Source organism: Panthera pardus, unplaced genomic scaffold (genome assembly GCF_024362965.1).
Source record: "Panthera pardus isolate Hobbes unplaced genomic scaffold, ASM2436296v1 HiC_scaffold_27, whole genome shotgun sequence".
NCBI classification, from domain to species: domain Eukaryota; kingdom Metazoa; phylum Chordata; class Mammalia; order Carnivora; family Felidae; genus Panthera; species Panthera pardus.
In genome coordinates, this window is record NW_026526843.1 from 125423403 (window position 1) to 125447908 (window position 24506).

Consider the following 24506-nt stretch of genomic DNA (forward strand, 5'->3'; position numbering starts at 1 on the left):
TCCATGTTTTGCCTATCATAAATAATGCTGCAATCAGCATGGCGGTCCAGGTATCTTTTGGGGACAGTGATTCTATTTTCTTTGGATAAGTGGAGTTGCCAGAGCACAGGGTAGTTCTATTTTTAACTTTTTGAGGAACCTCCATACTGTTTTCCACAGTGGTTGCACAATCTTCCATTCCCACCAACAGTGCCCAAAGGGCCCCTTTCCTCCACATCCTCCCCAACCCCCAACCCTTGTTATTTCTCATGTTTTTGAATCCAGCCATTCTGCCAGGTGTGAGGTGACATGTCACTGTGGCTTTGATTTGCATTTCCTTCATGATTAGTGGCAACAAGTGCCTTTTCGTTGACCTTTCGGGCCTTGGTATGCCTTCTTTGGAAAAAAGGTCTATTTGGATCCTCTGCTCATTTTGGTTTCCATTTCCTGCATGTATCGCATTCATTTGCATCCATAGATGTCCTCTGAAAATGTTAATTTTCAAATCAAAATTTGATTTGAGATGTAACTGGTGTATGTAGCTGTGCGAGTTTAAACCATGAAGGCCTAATGGTTGGAACTGCCTATGTTGTGAAATAATGGCCATAGGAAGGTCAGCCATCATCTACCATCTCATGGAGAAACAATTAAAAAAGAAAAGAAATTGAAAAGAGAAAAAATATTTTTCCTTGGGATGAGAACTCTTAGGCTTTGATCCTATAACAACGGTCCTGTGTGTCCCTCAGCAGTGTTTCTGCAGGTGTCAGGTCCTGAGTTCCATCCCTAGGATTTGTTCCTCCTGGAACTGCACGTTGGTACCGTTTGACCTCCTCCCAAGTCCCCCTCCCCCACCCTGTCTGCTTTTCTTTCGCTTTATCAGATTGTTTGTGACCTGGGGGGGAAAAACAACTCTTCCCCCAATCTGGGCCTTTGGTTCCCCAACTTGAGAGCCAAAAGTGCCTTTAACCTAAAACACTCTAACCTTCTGGTTCTAATAATATAACTGATCATAATAATCTTACAAGAGAGCTCGCCATGTTCTAAGGGTTGTATGTGCACCTCGTTTGATCCTGACTTTAATCCAATGTAGCAGATGCTTTCCCATTTTACAGGTGAGCAAACAGAGGCTACGCACGGGCAGTTAACTGGCCCTCCCATGGTCATGCAGCTAATTAGAGTCAGACCTGGGACTCGGACCCAGGCTGGGTGCCCCAGAGTCCATGTCCCTAAGCACCTGAGTGCTGTGCCCCTAACATCCTGTGATCTTCTGGAGTACCATGTTCTCAACCATTCATGCACTTCCCAGGGCCGTCCCTTGGGGAGCTCATGAGCAACATCTCAGAGCTCCTGGGGGAGTGTGGGACGGAGGGAAGGAAGGGGAGAGCCAGGGCTCCAAAGCCTTGGAACTCCCGGCAGGCTGGCACCCAAGATCCCCAGGCCCAGTTCCCCTGTGCATTCATCTGGCACTGGCTGGCAGATGGGGATGCTGGCCAGTCCTGCCAACTTGCCAGCTGGCCTGGAGCACCCAGTGGCTGACACCTTGGCCATTTGGATGGGCTGCCGGCCCGCCTCCCACCGGCATGCAGCTGGCAGCCAGGAGCAGATGGCCCAGCCAGCTGGGCTGTTGGCTCTCCATTAAGCTGCCAGCTGGCTTTGCTGCACCTGGTGCCTTGGCACTTCTGGGCTGGCATCAGGGGGCAGGAGGGCTGACATGCAGGCTTCCTATGGATGGGCAGCTGGCACAGGCAGCAGAGACAAGGGTTCCTCGGCCCCCTCCTGGCTGCCCCCTTAAATGTCCAGGGACCTTGGCCAATGGTGAACTGAAGCCAGAACCCACGTGCCATCATCCCAAAGAGTCTGCAAGCTTCCTCTCCCACATTTTCTATTATATGTTGATTTTCAAAAGCTCTGGCCACCCTGGGATGTGCCACATTCCTGCTCTCTGACTGCCAACATGGTCACCTCCTTCTGCTAGGGAGGAGGTGTGCCTCAGTCCCCACCAGCTCCTCTCTGCCTCCCTTGGAGTCTAGACACCTGTCCTGTTTCAGTTTGGCTACTTCAGAGGCTCAGATTCTGCAGCCGCTAGAGCACTGGACCCTGATGAGGCCAGGATCCCCATGAGGTGCTGTGTGAAAACCCAGAAGACGTGGGTTCTGGCCTTGGCACGTCCCCCCATGTGTTGTGAGGACCTGGACATGCATCTCTCCCTCTCTCGGACTTGGTGTCCCCATTATTTCTTTCTTGCCTCCCACTCCAAGGACAAGAGGCCAGAAGAGAGTAGAGTCTCCTTTTGGGGTCCCTAGATAAAACTTACTGGGTTCACGATCCCTGATCTGATTCTATGCACAATCTTGTATGTTTGGATGGCATTACGGATCATGTTCCCCCAAAGGTGTTGAAATCCTAACCCCCAGGACCTGAGAGTGGGATCATATTTGGAAATAGGATCTTTGCAAAAGACCAAGTTGGCTGAGGTCATCCAACATGACTTTATCCTTACCAAAGGGAAAATTTGGACACAGAGATGGATACACATAATGGGCAGATGATGTCAAGACCCAGGGAGACCCTATGAGCTGAGGAACATTGAGCCACCAAAAGCCAGGAGAGGGCACAGGAACCAATTTTCCCTCATGGCCCTCAGAAGGAGCCATCCCTGCTGATGCCTTGATTTCAGACTTCCAGCCTCTGGAACTGCAAGACAATACATTTCTGTTGTTCAAATGCACCCAGTTTGTGGTCCTTTGTCATAGCACCCCTAGGACACTACTATGAGTGGGGATAGAATTTCCTAGGACGCTGGCCATACATTTCTTCAGGTTACCAATGGGGCTTCTGACCCACCCCACTCTGTTCAGACCATTAAAGTCCTTTCCAATCCGGACATGCTAAAATTGTACATAATGAAGGGTACAACACAGAGAAACATGACAGCCACGTTCGGCTCTCCAGGGGATGCTTTATTCAGGCAAACTGAATTCATTACCCATGATTTCAGATTTGAAGGAACTTAATCTAGACTAAAGGCCAACTTCCTTTTAATATCTAGCTTTGGATGTGATAGCAGAAGACCTTGACTCAAACCCCCATCCCCCCCCCTCACCCGTTTTCTGGTCGAGAGACTGATTAAGCCTGTGGAGTTGCCAACAGGAAGGCAAATGAAAATATGAATGAAGAAACTTTAAAATCAAATACCTTCTTGTCCTGTCATTCCACTTCTGGGAATCTACTGGAAGCTCTGTGTCAAATTATAGAAAAGGTTTTACTTACAAAAACGTTTGTGAAAGCAGTTGGTTTATACATTTGAAAAAGAAAGAAGGAAAGAGCTGTCCCTAAATGAAGTTCAGTGGTTTAGGATACTGTCAGCCACAGGGAATAGGCACCTGACTTGGATACCTGAAAGGCTCAGGATGTCCATTATCTCACCTCATGGCAAGCCCACGGGGTGGGTGCACTGATGAGAAGCCTCTGGGGGTCTGCATCTGCTCCGATGTATCTGCTTGGCTCCTGGCATCACTCCCAGATCCAGCCAACTCCAGAGTTATAACAAGAGCATTGTCCTTGTAAGTCTCAGGCAATCTTTCCCAGACATCCTCCCCACCACCAAACTTTCCTTCATTTCCCTTCGCTTGTGACTGAGTGGTCTGGGGTGCCCAGGTCTTACCCAACACTGAAAAGAGAAATGAGGAGACCAAGATTGGCATGATCACTCAGCACCGGTCCGTGAGCTTTAAGACGGACTGGCTCCAGACAAGGATGATGAACTTGGACTCTACCAGGAAGGGAAAGATAGGGGTCAGAGAGGAATGTCTGGTAGGCAATCAACAGGGAGATGATTAACCACAGGATGGTGTATCAGGCACTAGTTAGTAGATTAGTAGCAGTTAAAAAGTTAGAATTAACGTTAAAAAGGCAAAACCATAAACAAACAGGGATTCCAAGACATGCATGACAAGAGTTGATATCATCAGTGGAGCGTGCATTCTTGCAAATCAGTAAGACCAACACTCCCATATGATTGGCAAACATTAACATGCAAATGAGATATAAATATGCACTGGTTCAGGGAGAGAAAAAAATTGATATCATTGATAATCAATACACTCTGCCTGTAAAGCTGGCCAGGTTTATAGAAAATCACTGCTGAATTTGCAAGGAAACAGTCACTCAAATGCATGGTTGGTGGGTTCACAAATTGGTGCTATCGGTTGGCCTTGAGATTGTACCCATGTTATTGTTTATAATTGAAGCAAAATTCACATAATGTAAAATTAGGCCTTTTAAAGTGGGCAATGGGGTGGCATTTAGCACATGCACAGTGCTGTACAACCATAACACCTATCTAGCTCCTAAGCACTTGCATCACCCCCAGAAGAAAACCCCACGCCCATTGAACATTCACTCCCCAACCCCCTTTCCCCCTAAGCCTTGGCATCCACCAACCTCCTTTCTGTCTCTATGAATTTACCTATTCTGGATTTTCGTATACATGGGAATCATGCAGTGTGTGACCTTTTGTGTCTGGCTTCTTTCACTTAGCTTCAAGTCTTTTGGACTTCTCCATGTCACCGCATGTACCAATACCTCATTCCTTTTTATGGATGAATGGTAGTCCATTATGAGCCTGCTTTTTGAGCCCTCAATTTCACTTCCAGAAATTTACACCAAGAAAATTATCATGAAGTCGTACAAAAGAACAGCTACCAGGATCTTCCTGAAGATGTTATTTTAATTTTTTTAATGTTTTGCTTATTTTTGAGAGGGAGAGGCAGAGAGAGAGAGAGAGAGAGAGAGAGAGAGAGAGAGAGAGAGAGAGAGAAACAGAGGGAAAGGCAGAGAGAGAGAGAGAAAGAGAGGGAGAGAGTGTGTGTCAGAGTTTGAACAGGAGAGGGGCAGAGAGAGAGGGAGACATAGAATCCAAAGCAGCTGTCAGCACAGAGCCCAACACGGGGCTTGAACCCACGAACCACAAGATCATCACCTGCGCAGAAGTCAGATACTCAACTGACTGAGCCACCCAGGCACCCCCTGAAGATGTTATTTGAGATAGTCACAAGATGAGCCTGGGGAAATTATTTCTGATATATCTATACGATGGAATACTGTGAAATCATCATCCAACATATTTTGGCAGATTTTATAATACTAGAAAGAACTTATGGCATTTTGATAATTTTTTGAAAAGCAGATTATACAGCTGCATCCTTCACATGACCTCACTGTTACTCATTCTTTACGTGACATTTACGTTCTTTACATTATTCACCCGTTCTACTACACTATTATCATATTATCCGCTCATATCCTTCCAGTCTTTACGTGACATTTACGTTATACACATTCACTACTTACGGAGTGCCTTCTGTATGCCAGGTGCTGTTCTGGGTGCTAATTATAAATCCATGAGTTAAATGGACAACAGTTACTGACCTCGGGTAGGTTTCCACATTCTGGTGTATGTAAGTCTGGTGGGGGGAATGGATATGAGGTGGGGGGGTAGTCCCAGGGAGGAGGGGAGGAGCAGGTTCTAGGCACATGTGCTGAGGGTCTGGATGTGTACATAGAAAAAAAAGCCTGGTTTGTGAATAAGAAGTAATCTGTCTTTCTTTTTATGTGCCTGTAGTGTCCACGTTTCCTTGCATAAACATATGTGTTACTTTAAAATCAGGAAAAAGAAAGCAATCTTGGAAGTAGTAGGCTTATTAAGAACCAGCTACATCACATCAAAATGAATATAACAGACATTTAAATAAAACTGCAGAATTTAAATGTTATCGCATCTACACTTACAATTATATGTATATGTGTGTGTGTATATATTAAATATACATATTTATTTAATATTATATTATTTATATAATATATAATTTATATATTTAAAAATATATATTTTATATAAATATATAATTTATATATATTTATTATTATTATATATTATTATATATAATTTATTTATTATATCAAATAAATATATATATATATTTAAAAGCTGAGTAGAAACCCACTTCCTTTTATATAGTGATTGGTACATAGTGGGTGTTCAATAAATACCTGTTGGATGAATAGTCTATTATTCCTTTTACTTCTTATTTTTTTTGTATTTCCCTGTTTTCCTTTGGAGCGTGAAGCTCCTTTCTTTGTGAAACAAAACATCATTTTCTTGAAAAAGAATTAGGCGTGTAATACATTTACAAGGTAAATAAACGGTAACGTAAAGCGCTAAATGCAACACTGTCTGCACAGAGGGACTTCTACTTCGTAGTAGGCCTTCTAGAAAGGTTTGCTCCTTCTTTTCTCTCTGGAGTGCCTTAGAAAGGATCCTATTTACAAGAGAAAATTGATTCCCACACAACTGTTTTTCTCCCGCACATCTGTGATATAAATCAGAGCCCTCCTGAAAAGCATCTTCTGAGCTGATAAACTCTGACAACTGGGAAGGACCTTGAAGACTCCCCTCCCTGCCCTTCTTCCCCACAGCCCCAGTTTACAGATGAGGAAGCTGAGGGCCAGAGAGGGGAATGACCCTGCCCGAAGGCCATCAAGGGGGCCAGTGACAAGGCAGGAATGGGTACGATGCCATAACCTAATGCCACAGTCTTGGTGACCTACATGACAGAAATTTATTTTCCTGCAGTTCTTGAGTCTGGAAGCCCAAGATCAAGGTGTTGGTGAGGCTAACTTCTGGTGAGAGCTCTCTTCCTGGCTTGCTCACTGTGTCCTCAGGTGGCCTTTCCTCTGCCTGTGTGGAGAGACAGCCAACCCTCAGGTGACTCCTGTTGTTCTTATAAGACACCAGTCCTCCAGGATCAGGGCTTCACCCTCATGACCCCATTGAACCTTAATGGCCTTTTTAAAGGCCCCTTCTCCAAATATACAGTCACTTTGGGGCTTGGGGCTTCAGCATAGGGATTTTGTGAGGGTACATAATTCAGCCAATAACAGGGACCCATGCTTCACCCCCCTGAGTTCAGTTCTTTCTACCATGTCAGGCTACCCCCACCACTTTGAGCAAGAAGGATTCTCAAGATCTCATGAAACTTTATGCTCCACGGGAAGGAGGGGCTTGTCTGTTGGGAGGGTTTGCCTTGCCTACTCAAATCCACACCTCCACTGGAGGCTGCCTTCATCCTTGCAAACAGCCAGACTCCAGCTTCTAGAAGAAAAACTCTAGCAGTTTTTCTAGAGAAAACCCTCTCTACCTTTGCTGTTACTGTGACACTGTGACAGTTGGGTTTCCCAATAGACCCAAGCACACTAGTGCATTCTAGATTTCCTGAGCTCCCCCAACCCCCGGGGCCAGCTCCTGCACTGGGCTTCAGGGCACAGAAGCAAGTGCCGCTCCTCCTTCCTGGGTCCAGATGCCAGTGGAAGAGAAACACACAAACAGATGACACAACTCTAGACATGATGCAACAAAGACCCGAGTCCTGGGGAGGCTAGTCTCAGGAGAGGCACTGATGTTGTTCCAGGAAACCCTGGACAGATGCTTCTGTGAAGGCCCTGACTTTGGGTCTGTGTTCTTGAAGCTCAGACACCTACACCAGCATCCAGGGATGGGACTCACTGAGGCCCAGAAACCAGTGAGATTGTGTGCCAAATGGTGGAAATGTGTGCTTTCTCCTTGGGAGATGAGGTGTAATTTGTCATCTGATTGTCCAAAGGGATTTGAAATCCCTCTTCCCCTGAGAGTTGAAGAGCCCTTGTGTGGATGAGAAGGCATTTCTAGCTGCAGAAGTTGGAGAAAGGCAAGTGAAAGCATAGAAACAGCAATTGCAAATACAAGGGGGTATAAATGTGTGGCGCACGTTGGAAGAAGAGAGTTCCTGAGAGAGGGGGATGGGGGGTGGCAAGAAGCAGGACAGCAGACAATGCCCACCTCTTAAACACCTAGCTCCCTTTGGTCTGGTAGATGCATCAGGAAAAATTACTGATGCTCAAGGTTGCACTTCTCTTGAGTCCAGTTAGCTCTTTTGCAATTTACCTTCTATTCCAAACCCCAGGCAACCCAAGCGTTCCTAGAGCTCTGTGGCCCCAGCGTCCAAAGGCATTCCCTGGACAGCAGGCTGGAAACACAGCATCTGAGATCTCACCCCAGACCTGCTAAATCCCAATCTGCATGCTACCAAGATCCCCAGGGACAGGGCCATGTTTGACAAGTGCTGTCCTGGCAAATCCCTGTCATTTGGAAAGGCCATCCTGATGGCTCCCCTGGCCTGGGGTCAGATTGGACAGGCACCACCAGTGAGGAAGCTGGCATGGGGTGTGGGGACATGGACTGGCCAGAGTCCCAGGGCTGATGGATCCTGGCCACACCAGCTTGTTCCCCACCCTGGGTTGCCTTCCACGTAACCTCGAGACTAGAGCAAGTGTCAGCTCTGACCGCCTGCCCCCTGCCCCTCCCCAGAGCCCTGCCAGGATGCCCAAGTGGGGAGCGGCCCATGACCTCCATCTCTCCCACCCACCCCCTGCATCCTCCCAACTCCCCGGTCATGTATAAAACATTCCCAGAAACCACTTACTCCTCATGCATTTTCCATGAAGCTGGGCCCAAGTTAAAACATATAAATAAAAAATATCAAGAAGCATTTTTTTAAAAAAGGACATATTTTGGGGCGCCTGGGTGGCGCAGTCGGTTAAGCGTCCGACTTCAGCCAGGTCACGATCTCGCGGTCCCTGAGTTCGAGCCCCGCGTCAGGCTCTGGGCTGATGGCTCGGAGCCTGGAGCCTGTTTCCGATTCTGTGTCTCCCTCTCTCTCTGACCCTCCCCCGTTCATGCTCTGTCTCTCTCTGTCCCAAAATAAATAAAAAAAAAAAAAAAAAAAAACGTTGAAAAAAAAAGGACATGTTTCATAAATTACCAAAAGACCCATTTCCATGCTTGCCACCCTCTGCGGGCTGCCTCCCAGGGTCGCTTTCTACTCCCTCCTCCTCTTGCCAGCCCTTCTCTCCTCTGGAAGCATCACCACTTCGTGCCCAGCTCCTGCCTCCTCCCCCCTCACCTCTGTTCTTCCTTCCGTTTCTCTTCCCTGTCTTCTTCCACCCTCTCTTCTCCCCTCTCTGCACCTGCACCTTTTCCCTCATCCCCCTTTGCATCTCCCTCCAGGTATCTCTCTGGCTGGCTTTCCAACCCCATTTAGCAGCTTCTTCCTGCCTCTGTTTCCCTCTTTCCCTCCCTCTTGATCTCCCGGGTTCTCTTTCTCTGCATTGCTGATCTAGCATCTTCTGCTTTTCCCCTGCTTAGTGTCGGCCAGGGTGTCCACTTGTCCCACACCCATGAAAACAGGTCAGATTAAAAGGAAAAACAACATGGGGTGCCTGGGCGGCTCAGTCGGTTGATCATCTGACTTCGGCTCAGGTCAGGATCTCACAGCTCGTGAGTTCGAGCCCCGCTTTGGGCTCTGCACATGGACAGCTCAGAGCCTGGAACCTGCTTCAGATTCTGCCAGTCTGTCTGTCTGTCTGTCTCTCTCTCCCTCTCTGCCTCTCCCCTGCTCATGCTCTGCCTCTCTGTCTCTCTCTCTCTCTCTTTCTCTCCCTCTCCCTGTCTCAAAAATAAGCATTTTAAAAAATTTTAAATAAATAAATAAGAGGAATCACAACAATATCAAGGGTTGGTGAAAACATTCAGAGCCACAGGCACCTGGACCACTGTGGTAGGCGGGTACCATGATGCAAACACCATGAAAATGGTCTCGCAGCTTCTAGTAAACCTAAAGTTTCATTTACCCTGTGACCGGATAGTCCATGTGCCTGGGTCTGTTCTGAGGAGAAATGAGGGCTTATATCCCCCCAAAGGCATGTAGAAAAAGGCACCCCAGCTTTATTCATAATAGCTAAAATTGGAAACCAACCAACTGAGTGACCATGGCAGGAGGAATGGATAATCAGATTTGGTTAATTTATATACTGGAATATCGCAGGGCAATAAAAGAATAAGCTACCTACCACTGCTCATAATGATATGGACCAATCTCCAAAATGCTTATGTTTTGAGGGGGGAAAAGAGCCTAGGCATTCACACAAAAACATGTTTACTGTATGCTTCCATTTGTGAGAAGTTCAGGAACCAGCAAAACTAATCCAATAGTCCCAAAAGTCAGAAGTGTGGCTATCCTCAGGGAGGAATGTGTGGATTGGCAGGAGAGCTTGCTGGGGGTGTCAGGAATGTTCTATGTCCTGATCCAGGTGCGGTGTGAACTTGGGTAAAATACTCATCAACATTACACTTCACACACTTATTCTACATGCAGCTTATTGTGCATGAGGTTTGCCACCGTTAAAAAATATAAAGAAAAGATAATGATACATGACACGACTTCTTAGAATAATTTTTATTACGACTGCAATGAGCAAGTGGCTCACACTCAGGGCCTATGAACTCACACACATTTCCAATCCCATTGATTAAGATGGGCACAGGCATCTATCCCAACCATGGCCCCCGTGGTGGAGAGCCCACCTTCCTAGTGGGCTGGGATCCCACAAACATCACTGTCCCTGGGGGATCCAGCTTTCCCAAGGCCCTTGGAAAGACCAGCCTCAGAGAGACAAGCCAGTTCCCACCCAGTTTCCACAATCCAGGCATCTTTCTGATACCTTGGGTCTTCTTCCCCTGCTTCCTCTGCAACTATTATGATTACAGTTTAACTCAATGCTTACTCTGATAACCAAGTAGTTCCTGAACAGCACGAAAACCTGCACCCAAGTTCACAGCAAGTGGACGGCCTCGTTGCAAACCTTGGGGAAGTCTTTCTGCCCGCAGAGCCATCAGAATGCTATTCCAGCCAACAGGGGAGACTGGAGGGAGTCAAAACTCCAGCTTGAGGACTCTGAAAGGACCTTTATTTATGTTTTCTGTCTTTATTCAAGTCTTCCCAGGAGGGGAGGAAAACACAGAACCCATTTTTGCCCCCTGTTTCACCAGCATGGGTGTGAGTCCAACACACACAGCCTTTGGAGGCAACTAAAACCCACTTACTTTCTTCGAAGGGGAGGAACCAGGACCAGAGGGACCCAAGCACTATTAGTTAAATAATGGTGCTTAACAATGCATTGAATTTATCCACTTCCCTCCCCCCAAAAATATGTGGAATTTTCCGATTGAGTATACTTTTTTTCCCCTTGCTTATGAATATTAATGCTCCTCTCAGAGATATTTATTTACTTGAAAAAAAACAAGAATAAATTAAATACCTACGGATTTTTCTGATTCCTCTTTTTGGCGACATGCCGTCATTACATCAAATTACTGAGATGGGCCTGCTCCCCCCCCCCTTTTTTTCTTTTTGGGTTAAGATTATGAAATATAAAGTATATGTAAATGGAGCAAAGGAGGAAAAAAAAACCTGAGAAGGAAGAATAGGGAAGGAGAAGCATTAGGTATTCGGCCTGTGTAGTAGTCAGCCAATTAATCAAGCAGTGGCAAGAAAAAGATGCAGAGGGATGCCTTCGTCCTTCATGTTGATGGTGCCAGTACAGGGCAAACGCTCCGGCACCTGAGCTCACGGTTAGGCATGCAGAAAGGGATCATGGGAATATCTTCCCGTCTTTGTCTTTCTCCTCAAGAATGGAAAATGTCAAGCTGTTGTTTGGCTGGATTGAGGGGGGAGGAGGAGTGGGGGAGAGTTGAGGAGAATTCACAGTCTGGCAAGGCAAGGTTTTAACTCTTTGACAATGTCTCTGCCTCCCCTCCCTCCCCAACCCCCAGCTCCACCTTCTTCTCCAGCTCCCAGCCCCTGAGCACATCTGTAGGGAACTCTGCCTGCAAACAGCAAGCAGAAGGGAGCTGATTGATGGTGATATGCAGGCTGGGGCAGGCAGTGTGTGTGTGTGCACGTGTATATGTGTGTGGGTGTGTGTACGTGTGTGTGTGTGTTCCTGTGCACATGTGTCACGGTGTGGGGGTGGGAGTAAGAGGCATTTTTCCTTTCCCCCATAAGTGTTCTTTGTTCACTCTGGAAATTGGCGTGCATGACCCTTTCTCTCTCCAGCACTGTTACATCCCCTTGGAAGTGAGCAGTGCCTTGAAATCTGAGAGTGGTCACAAAGAGAATAATGGTAGTGATGAGGCTTTGAGGCTTTGGGGATCCTTCCACATGGCCCTCAGTATGCAGAGGCCACCCAGGAGAGTAACCTGCCAGTCATCCCCTGCAGCGGTCAGAATTCTGGTGTGACTCTGCAGAGCTGACCATCCCCACGGCTGGTGCTAGAGGGACAGCCTCAGCACAAGGCTTATCGCCTGCACCAATAACACTGATAATAATAATTATTATCATTAACACTGATAACGTTACTATCGTAATAACCTGCCAAGTTCCATTAGCCATGCTTTGTCTTGACCCTTTAAATGCCCATTAAATTCCCATGGCAGGTCACGTTTTAAAAATTCTGGCAAGTCCATGATTCCAAGGAAAGGTGTATCATCAGATGACTCATTAAGAAAATAAATATTTCATCCACTTTGCTGTCCCTGGGAATGGGCATTGAGTGGTCTACATGATAAATGAGATACTGACGGCAGAGACGGGAAGGAACTTGGTCTAGACCAGTATATGGGCACGGACCCAAATCTCCACTTCCCATTCCAAAGACTGCTGTAATTTTGGTCAGAGACCATTGGCCAGTATGCCCCATACCCTGCTGTATCACTTGCACCCAGCACCAGCCCATGACCATCGCCAGCCAGCTCACTATGTGAACCTAGCATAAGCCCCAGATACTGGATTCAAACCATATTAAAAGTGTGGTCAATGCACCAGCAGCATTCTCCAACCTGAGAGGTCACCAGAAATGAAGAATCTCTGGCCCTAGCCCTAGAGTATCTGCATTCCAAAGCCCAGGTGTTTTGTGTGCATGTTGAAGTTTGACAAACTTCTTTTAAAACAAATTTTCTCTCCACATTTACTGTCTGAAATCTGGAGGAGTCTGATGACCTAAGGAGGCTTCTACTACATGAAATATGGTAACAGGTAGCATCTGCTTCGAGTAAATATAGGCACCACATCTCAGCCCATCCTCACAACCCATGAGATGGGTACTGTTGTTATCTTCTATTACAGATAAGGTCCTGGAGGCACAGAAAGGTAAGGGGACTTGCCAGAGGACACACAGCCAGTAAGTGGCATCACCAGCATTTGGGCTGAAGAACCAGAATCCATAGCCTTGACCTCCAGGCCAATGATTCTCAAACTTGGGCTTGCATCAGAATCACCCCGAGGCCTTGTTCTAACAACAATTTCTGAGCTCTGCCCCAAACTTTCAGATTCAGAGGCCTGGAGTGGAGCCCAAGATTTTGCATTTCTAACAATTTCCTGGGACCACTGAGAACACCAGCTCGCTGCAGGGCCATCACTTCTGCTAAGAAACCAACTGGTTTAATTATGAACTTAAGCCAAATATGATCAAGATGTAAATCAGTGCCCCTGCCCTAAACAACAACAACAACCACAACCACAACAACAACAACAACAACAAAACATTGGGAGCTGGGAGAGTGGGGTGGGGGTAGGGGTAAATGGGAAATCTCAAAGGACTAAATCCAAACAAACCAACAAACTGAAAGGCACTCCAGAGAAGGTCCAATTGCCTTTTGATGATCCCTTCTTTGGTGGCATTAGCTGTCCGGACACTCCTCGTGGCCATGGCTAATTGAGGGTAGAGTGCAGCATCATTGCTATAATAATCCTTTCTGATATTTAACTGGGACGATACATAGTGTCATAATGAGTTTCCTTCCTCTGTTCATTAAACAGACATTTACAAGGCCCATCCTGTCCTGGCCAGGCTCTGTGCGGGTCACTGGAGATGGAGACAGATTGAGCTGACCGCCCACTCCTAAAACTCCACTCTAACATCATTCAAGTGGCCGGCCATACCCTTCCGTCTCAGGAGGAAGGAGTGCGTAATTCTGGGAAAAGAGGGTCTGGAAAGGCATTCACAGCTGAAAGTTACTTTCTTATAGTTGTATGTATTTTGTAAAAGTTATGTCTGTTAACGGACTAAAACAATGATGATGATAATGATTTTAAAATATAAAATTGTGGGGCGCCTGAGTGGCTCAGCTGGTTATGCATCTGACCCGACCCTGGGTTTCAGCTCAGGTCATGATCTCACACTCCATGAGTCCAAGCCCCACAACAGGCTCTGCGCTGACAGCACAGACCCTGCTTGGGATTCTCTCTCTCTCTCTCTCTCTCTCTCTCTCTCTCTCTCTCTCTCTCTCTCTCCTCCACTCCCACTGTCACTCTCTCTCTCAAAATAAATATTTTTAAATAAATAAACAAACAGATAAATAAATATATAAAATGGAATATTGAAAGTAAAACCCCCCAAGGTCCCTCTTCCCCAAAATAATCGCTTACAAATGCTTTGACAAATGTCATCTTAGATCCCTCCCCTCCCCACCTCTCACTCCCCATCACACACACATACATAACTAGGCACGGTCTCCACATTTGAGGGGAGTGGTAGAAAAAAATACTACAACTACACAGTTAAGACCCAAAAAGGTGTCAGGAAAGCATCTGCTGAGACCCCGAAGTATAAAATAGGAGGTGACAGCATAGACCCCTATGTGGGGTCACAGGTAGGACTGGGGTAGCAGCCGGTAAGGCTGGGTGTGCAGGAGGATCTGGATTTTGAGGACTCACCAGGCCCTGGTATGCAGTTTGGATTATTCCCTAAAAGGAAAAGGGAGCCATGGGAGGTTCCAGGCAGGGAAAGGACTGGGTCACTTTTGCCTCTTGGGGAAAGCTTTCCTGTGGCTGGTGTGAGAGGTGGACTGAACAAAGAGGGGCCAGAAGCAAGGTGGCTGGCTGATTCAGATTCACAGGAGCTAAGGAATTTAAAGAGACTTAGGGCAGGATGTGGAAGAGTGGGGGCGTGTCTGGGCAGTGGGCATTTCCTGATCCAGGGACAAGGAGTCTTGGCCTCTGATGCCTCCTTTCTGCACCCTGCAAAGATCAGCGGCAAAGACTTCCCCTGGGTGAGTCTCTTCACCTCTCTCTGAGCCTCAGTCTCCAGATCTGCAAAATAGGATTCAAATTCCCACTCGGTGAGGTGTTCAAACCAAAAAGGGGTACGGCTGGATTTTGCAAATCATAAAGTTCTTTACCAACAAGTGACTGTGGTAGCTGCTCTCATCCTTGTGTTGGATGGTGTTTGCTGTTCTTATTTCATAGAACTTTTCACACTTAACCTTCTGTTTGCATTCCCCCGCATCTTTCTTCTCCTGCCTCCAGAGTGGTGCTGTCCAATAGAACTTGCTGTCATGAGAGAAATGTTGTAGATCTGCACTGTGCAGCCAGTTAGAGTTAAGATTTTGGAGTCAGGCGGGTCTGGGTTCAAATGCCAGCTCATCTCTTTCTACCCCTGTGCCTTTGGACAAGTTTCTTCACCTCTTGGGGCCTCACTTTTTCCCTCTGTGGTCACAGAGTCAGGGAGGATTCCCAACTTCAACAGCTTTACAAAGATTACGTGAAATACAGCATGTGCAATCCCCCAGCTCAGCACCCGCCACATAGTAGGTGCTCAATGAATGTAGTTCCCTTAATGAGCCCCCCCTGACCAGACATGGGCTAAGTAAACAGCTAGAAGGCGGGGAGTCTTTCTTGCTCTCAAAGGGTAGTAATAGGGGCACGTGGGTGGCTCTGTTGGCTGAACGTCCGACTCTTGATTTCTGCTCCGGTCACGATCTCAGGGTTCATGTCAGGCTCTGCACTGACAGTGAGGAGTCTGCTTGGGATTCTCTCTCCCTCTCCCTCTCTCTCTCTCTGTGTCCCTCTGCCCTTCCCCCACTCACATGCACTTGTACTCTCTTGCTCTCAAAAATAAATGAATAAAACATTTTTAAAAAAAAAAACTGGCAGTTGTAATTACAACACCACCATCAATATAACAACAGCTAGCACTGAGTAACACCTACATGCCCACATATAGTGCTTAGCTACACTCCTTAGGTGTCATAATTATCTTAATTATTCCACGTGGGCAGTCACTCCAGGTAGATTCTATCATTCCCATTTTGCAGGTCAGAAAATAAAAGTCCAGAGAGGTAGGCTAATTTGTCCAAGGTCACACAGGAACTGAGCATAGAACTCGGGTCACCTTTTCCCAGTGCTGTGTTCTTATAAGACATAAAGATATACGGGCTCCTAGTAGTTGACTACATCATACCTAATTTTAACTGAGCCCTTCCCACACATGAGGCGTTTATTAGACTTTATTGGCACCCCTCACACTACCCTGTTGGAGAGACATTATCAACCCCATTGTATGGAGGCTGAAACTGAGGCTCAGAGAGGTGAAGCCACTTGCCTGGGGTCACGCAGCCACGAAGTATCAGATAACAGATCCGGAGCGAGTTGCAGATCCCAGGGTGGTGGCTCAACTTCACTGCCTCTGTGTGGAGGGTACAGAAAGGACAGTCTGCAGCTGCCCTTCCTGGAGGGACACCCTTCCTCTTGTGAGCCTTCCCAACCCCGGAGGAAGACAGCCCCTGAGCCAGAGGGCTTTAAAAGAAACGAAATTGTTCTCTCTCTGTTCAGTCTCCGTCAATGGCTTATGCCTTCCAGCAATTTATTCTCCCTGGAATGTGCCTGTCTTGGGCTTTTCTGTATGCTGTGAGTTTCCAAAATGCTGATGTAAAGATGGCACATTCCTATTTTCGGAAGAGAAACGCCTCCAGCCAATCACGCTGAGAAAGAGTGCTAAGCTGGGGGCTGGAGACCTGGTTCAGGCACCTTTTGAGTCTCCCTGGGTCTCAGTGGCCCCACCCACAAAATGGGCAGCTTGGTCGAGGTGCTAAACCCAACTCTGACACTCCCGGCTTTGCTTCTTAGCTCTGGGACTCAAACACTAGACCCCTGGAGACCCAGCTAGTAACCCAGGCAGCTGCCTCCTTGGGGTATTTGTATTCTCTGCCGCAAAGCCCTCCGTTGCATCGGAAATGCCCCCACAGAGGATACCGATTCCCACGTCAAAGGAGCGGATCCGGGATGTGTCCCTGAAGAGGAGGGGCCATATCTTGGGGGCGCTTTCCCTCTGTCCCCACCCACAACCACACCTGCCCACGTGCATCGTTCTTTTCCAGAGCAGCAATAGCAGGTTCTCGAATAGCTGAACCCTGGGAAAATTTCTCCCCGTTCCTCTCGGCATTTTGTGGGTGACAACAGTAAAAATGTGTGGACGTGACACAGCGTTCACAAAAAATTCTAATGGTCACTTTCTCTGGCAAGCAGAGAAAAGAATTTTTAAAAACTTTCTTCCCCCAGTTCCATAACCTATAAGTCACTGAGGCAGGGACAGCCCCCTATAGGACAGCATCTGGCTTAGCACTGACACTTAGTAGGTGCACAATGATTATTTGATGAAAGAATGGAATGGAATTTTTCTACGTGCTTTCTTTTTTTTTTTTATAATTTTTTAAGTTTATCTATTTATTTTCAGGGAGAGACACAGCGAGCGAGCAGGGGAGGGGCAAAGAGACAGGAGAGAGAGAAAATGCCAAGCACGCTCTGTGCTACCAGTACAGAGCCTGATGCGGGACTTCAGACCACGGACTGTGAGATCATGACCTGAGCGGAAACCAGGAGCTGGACTCTGAGCCACCCAGGTGCCCCTCTGCACACTTTCTATAATGCACATGACTTGTTCTTAAAAAGAGAAAAAGCTAGGGGCGCCTGGGTGGCTCAGTTGGTTGAGCGTCTGACTTCCGCTCAGGTCATGATCTCCCAGTATGTGGGTCTGAGTGTCATGTCAGGCTCTGTGCTGACAGCTCAGAGCCTGGGGAGCTCAGAGCCTGTCTCCCTCTCTCTCTGCCCCTCCCTGGCTCATGCTCTGTCTCTCTCTCTCTCTTCCTCTCTGTCTCTCTCCCTCTCTCTCTCTCTCAAAAATAAATAAACATTAGAAGAAAGAGACAGAGAGAAAGTTAGTAAGTGCTTCATTAAGTAAATACTTTTTTAAAGTTATTTTAATGTTTATTAAAATTTAATGTTTTTAAATTTTTTCAATGTTTATTTGAGAGAGAGAGAATCTGAAGCAGACTCCAGGCTCTGAGCTGTCAGCACAGAGACTGACGCAGGGCTCAAACTCACCAGGAGTGAGATCCTGACCTGAGCCTAAGTCAGATGCTTAATCGACTAAGCCACTCAGGTGCCCCAGATTAAGTAAATACTTTTAAAAGGGGCGGGTAACTTGTCTGCATGAAGTGCCATTGTGGGGGCCAGGACAGAAGAAGGAGGCAGCAGCTTGGGGTGACAGGAAGTGGGAGGGTAGAGTGATGCTGTGCAGGGGGATGGGCAGAGCCAGGCACATGTCCCCATGCTCCAGGGAGGACACCGGGGCTCAGCCTCCAGCACAAAGGGAACTTCAGACAGCACACCAGGAAGGCCACATTCACAACATTATTGGTGCCAAAACTGTCTTGCCTGGGCAGGGGCAAAGCCCCCATACTCCCAGAATATGAGGATGGCGGGAACATGGACTGTCGATCCAACTGGGGTCACCAGTGCGAAGAAGTCAGTCATAGCAGAAACCCTCCCCTGGCCTGCAGTTCAGACCAGACCTCCAACCCAACCCATGCTCTGGCCAGAAACCCATGATGTCCAGGTGGGAAGCCACATCGGGACCCCCTTGTCTTGCCCCTAGCTCTTCCCAGTCAGGTGCTCCGGCCAATGACAGGCAAATGCTTGGCTTTGAGGCAGCCAGGTCTACGGTCACGTTGGCTGCATATCCCCACCACTATGAGCCTCAATTTTCTCATTTGTAAAATGGGGACTGTAGACCAGGAAGTCAGGCCCTCCCTCTATCACCTTGCAGGCTTCTTCTCCTGCATAAAATATCCAAGGTCAGTCTCAGTGGCTCCCTGGTCCGTGGGAAGAGGAGGTTGGACAAGGGATCCCAGGCCACTCCCTGCAGGGTAAGTGCCTCTGGTCCCCAACTGTAATGAACTCTGAAGATGCTCTCCAGGAGGCCTTGTGTGCCTGGCTAGGGGTTGGGGGCTTAGGATTGCCAGAAGGTGCTGGCCTGTGTGCAGAACACAAGAAAGGTCATGTTTTCTCTCCCTGTCACAGAACATCAGGTGGCTTCTCTTCAAATTCAGAGCCATGATCTGGCTTTAGGCCCACAGTTGTTGGTAAAATCTCAGCACAGGGGGATGCTTCCTCCCTAGTAAGAGAGTTTCCCTGCATTGGTTTGATTTGGTTTGATTTTATTTTACACTGATTTGTTTTCAGCCCCAGGCACCAAGAGTTGCTGAGATACGTCCTGGGGTCCAGAAAAAAACCCTAATTCGCTATATCGTGAGCCAGAAGGAAAACAAGAATTTATCAAATTATCAACCAAAACAATGAGTTATAAAATAGCATAAAGTGGACATCATATAGGTGCACTGGCTTGAAGTCCAAGATCAGGGCGCCAGCATGGGGATGGGAGAAGTTTGGGGAGAGCCCTCTTCTGGGTTGTAGACTTCTCGAATTCTCCATGACAGAGAGCAGAAAGAGGAAGCGATCTGTCTCCTGAGTCTTATAAAGGTGTTAATCCCATTCAGGAAGGGATTAACCTCCCATCCAAAGGCCCCACCTGGTAATACCATCACATTAGGGATTGGGTTTTGACATATGAGTTTTGGGGAGACACAGACACTCAGTCTATAGGAATGGAGCTCCAAAAGTGACCGGTGAGAGTAAAAGACACAGTGTGCAGAAAGGATCGGCATCACACAAGGCTCGGAGCTGGAACCCAAACCCAGGCCAGCCCCACCTCAGTGTCCCTAGTCACAGGGCATCTCCCGATGCCTGGAAACAGAAGCTGGAGAGACATGCGGGTGGGAGCAGGACCCACCATCTCCAACCCCCAGTTCCTAGGCCGACTGGAGGAGGACTGCTTACCTGTGTAAACAGGCACCTACTTCACTCCAGGTGCCATCCAGCTGGCCTCAGGCATTTACCACTGAAGCAAAGCCATCCCCTCCCATGTCCCCTTCTAGTCTGTGTGCTGGACATTTTCCCATTGCTGCATCAGGCCCCCTCCCTGCCCTTCTCTGCCCAGTTTGCTCTCTGCACTGGGGATCCACCCGTGTGGACCATATGCAAGGGCCCCCTGGGTCTAGCCAATGGACGGCCCAGCAGAAGATGGGGAGATACGAGGTTGGGGCGCTCCCTTTGTAAGGGTTAAATTGTAGTGTAGGGCTAATACTTAGCTTGAAAGATAACAACTTTGTTCTGACACTGAAGGTCAAAAGATAACAACCTTGCTTTTACTCTTGTAAATCATACTTCATACTCTTGTGAATCAGGCTTTACCAATGAAGGAAACAAAACCTCAAAAAAGAGCATCAGAGACCAGGTCAAGGAGAACCACTCGTTGCAACTTAGCGGCAGAAAGTCTAAAATAATCACCTCATTCAATAACTGTTTCTGACTCACCTGACAACTGTTTCTAACTTATCTGGGAACGGTTTCTCTGTTCTGTTCCCAGATAACAATAAAACAATGTGATAGGCTTTAAGAACTCTGTACCCCGGCTGTTCGAGGCCACACTCTTATCAAGAGTGTTGGTCCCAATCGGTCGGCCTTGCCTCTCATTGTAATAAACCTTGTTGTGACTGTCACTGGTGCCCGTAGCATTCTGTTTCAGGAGTCATGTGGATGCAACATTTGGTGCATTGGCCGGGAAAGTTAAAGGTCTGAAACAGGGCCCTTTCCTTGGATTGTTCCGCGGGAAAGTTAAAGGTCTGAAACAGGGCCCTTTCCTTGGATTGTTCCGCGGGAAAGTTAAAGGTCTGAAACAGGGCCCTTTCCTTGGATTGTTCCGCGGGAAAGTTAAAGGTCTGAAACAGGGCCCTTTCTGAAGATTGCTCTGCTGACCCCTGGGAAGAAGCTCGGGATTGGGAGAGGTAAGGAATTTTGGGGGCGTGCCATTTGGATGACTCAGGAGGGTCTGCTGGACGCGGCTATAGACCCAGAGTCAGGGATCCTACCGGGATGCTGGTGGACCCCATTTGCTTTGGTGTTTGTTAAGAAGGATCCTATTTTCAGGTGGCTGCCATGGCCTACTGGCCTAGAGATCTCAAACTTGTGTTTTCTTCGTGTCTTAATTGTCTTCTTCCTGTTGACTGTCTGTGCATCCTTGTCAATTCTGCCTATCTTTGTCATGGGTCAAAATCAGAATACCCCCACCCCTCTGAGTCTCATACTAACCCATTTCCAGGACTATAGGAGAGCTGCCTCAGTTTTCGGCCTCCATGTTAAGAAGCCAGTCCTTCGAACTCTCTGCGAGGTGGAATGGACCAGCTTTCAGGTGGAATGGCCTCCACAGGGGACCTTTGACCTTACATTGATATATAAGGTTCATGATATTGTCTTTTCTAGGCACGAAGACCAAATCCCATATATTGGGGCATGGAGGACCCTCTTTGAAAACCCTCCAGATTGGTTAAAACTTCTCCTTCCCCTTTCCCCTTGTCTCCCTAAAGTACAGGCTTTACCACTCAAAGGCAGCCCATCTGGAGCTCAAAATAAGAATCTTGATGGGACTAAGCGGCTGGCCCCTCTATCATCTGCATCAGAGGAAGAAGAAGAAACTTACCGCCTGCCGCCCTATAGTTCTTGCTCAAAAAATACAAGTCAGGATGCTTCAGATCAGGAGGCAAGCCCGAGTCAGGACACTCCCCTGAGCCCATCTCATACCCGGTCAGGGACTCCCTTTCATCCCCCTCCCTCTGCCTTACCCCTTCGTCCAGAGCCACCCCTGCAGGGTGAAGTCCGACCCTTTATGACTTATGTACCCTTCTCCACTAGGGACCTTTATAATTGGAAGCTTCAAAACCCCTCATTCTCAGAGAAACCCCAAACCTTAATTTCTCTTCTTGAAACCATATTTGTGACCCATCAGCCAACATGGGATGACTGCCAGCAGCTCTTGCAGGTTCTCTCCACCACTGAGGAGCGGGATAAGATCCGTCGTGAGGCCCAGAAATTAGTGATGGGGCCAAACGGGCAACCCACCAAGGATTCTGCTGTGCTGGAGGAAGTTTTTCCTTCCTCGCATCCTGAGAATTGGGACCCAAACACTCCTCACGGTAGGCGATCATTAACCCTGTTTCGCCAGACTCTACTGGGAGGTCTCTGAGTAGCCACCCGCCAGACCACAAACATGTCTAAGGTAACAGAAGTAATTCAGGGAGCTGAGGAAAGCCCCTCAGCCTTCTTAGAAAGGCTCATGGAGTGTACCGCACCTTTACCCCTATTGACCCTGAGGCACCTGAAAATAGAAGGGCATTAAATCTGGCTTTTGTCTCACAGGCAGCCCCAGACATTTGGAAAAACTTACAAAAATTAGATGGGTTTGAAGGAAAAAATTTATCTGAGTTAGTTGAAATAGCCCAAAAGGTTTTCAACAATAGGGATTCTCAGGAAGAAAGACAAACAAAAAAATTAAGCAGGGTGGTGGCAACCGTCCTGGATGCCCATGAGGGAAGAGGACCCAGAACACCCAAAGAATTCTGGTCTGAACAAAAGAAAAAAGATAAACAAAGGGTTAAAATGTCACTAGGAAAAAAATCAGTGTGCATATTGCAAACAAGAGGGACACTGGAAAAAGGATTGACCCAACTTAGCCCAACGCAAAACTCGGCCACCCCAGGTATCTGTGATGGGAGACGATTTCGACTGATGGGGCCACAGCTCAATGGCCCCTCCTGAGCCGTTGGTTACTGTTAATATAGGGGGCCAACCTAAGACCTTCTTGGTGGACACTGGGGCAATATTTTCAGTTTTACAACAAGATCCTGGCCCCACCAGGCAAGGGACAACCCTGGTGCAAGGAGCAACTGGGTCCCAAACTTGTAAATGGACCACTGAATGACAAGTAGATTTAGGCCGTAAAACTGTTACACATTTTTCCTAATCATGCCTGAATGCCCCTACCCTGGATTACTAGGTAGAAACCTACTGCATAAACTAACAGCTTCTTTGAAATTCACTGAAGGGGGTATGCATATTAAAGTTGGCCAGGATGGCCCAACAACAGTAATGGTGACTGTGCCACTTGGGGAAGAGGACCTGCTCACTCCAGTGCCTAATGAAAATGTCCATGCAGTCGATCCCCTCCTTAAAAGCCTCCAGGCAGATTTTCCCCAGGTATGGGCTGAAACCTATCCACCTGGGCTGGCAATTCATCAGGCTCCCAATAATAGTGGAACTTAAGGCATCCGCACTTCCGGTAAGACTGAAACAATATCCCATGTCCCGGGAGGCTAGGCAGGGAATCGTTATTCACATCAAGTGTTTGCGCAACTCTGGCATTTTGATCCCATGCAAGTTGCCATGGAATACTCCGCTTCTTCCTGTCTGGAAGCCTAGTTCATCTGATTTCTGGCCAGTTCAAGACCTATGAGCAGTAAACGCCAGAGTAATGGACATTCATCCCACTGTACCCAACCCTTATACTCTCCTTAGTCTGCTTCCCCCTTCTCAAGTGTATTATACAGTTCTGGACTTAAAAGATGCCTTCTTTGCCATCCCGCTGGCCCCACAAAGCCAGCCACTATTTGCATTTGAATGTACTGATCCTGAAGAGGGAAAAGCCAGACAGCTCACCTGGACGCGACTCCCCCAAGGATTTAAAAATTCTCCTACTCTTTTTAATGAAGCCCTGCACCAAGATTTGGAGCCATTTCGGATCTCCAACCCACAGGTAACTCTATTGCAATATGTTGATGATATCTTGTTGGCGGCCCCTTCTCATTTAGAATGCCTGAATGCCACCAAAGGACTCTTGAGTCTTCTACAAAAACTGGGGTACCGAGTGTCAGCCAGAAAAGCACAGGTCTGTCGTACTGCAGTGACCTATCTAGGTTACAACCTTAAAAAAGGTAAGCGCTACCTTGGTGAACAAAGAATTCGGGCTATACTCGATATTCCTCAGCCTAAAACTCGCAAACAAGTCCGCGAGTTCCTTGGGGTGGCAGGCTACTGCAGACTATGGATACCTGGCTTTGCTGAACTGGCAGCCCCTTTGTATGCCACCCTCAAAGGGTCTCCAGAATCCTTCATGTGGGGAGAGACTCAAACTAAAGCCTTCTAAGCCTTACGAGATGCTCTCATGACCCCACCAGCCTTGGCCCTGCCAGATCTCACCAAGCCATTCCATTTGTTTGTAGCTGAAAAAGGGGGGGATAGCCAAGGGAGTTCTGACACAGCGCCTAGGACCTTGGCGCCAACCAGTGGCTTATTTATCAAAATGGCTGGATCCAGTTGCTTCTGGGTGGCCCCCATACATTCGACAAATTGCCGCCACTGCGCTTCTAGTTAAAGACGCAGACAAACTAACCTTAGGGCAAGCATTGTCTGTCACGGGGCCCCATGAAGTGGAAACTTTACTGCAGGCTCCCCCAGAGTGATGGCTGTCAAATGCTCGGATTACCCAATATCAACCATTGCTACTCGACCAGTCCCGAATACGTTTTTGTGCTCCCACAACCTTAAACCCAGCCAATTTGCTGCCTGAAGGAAAGAATCACCTCTACA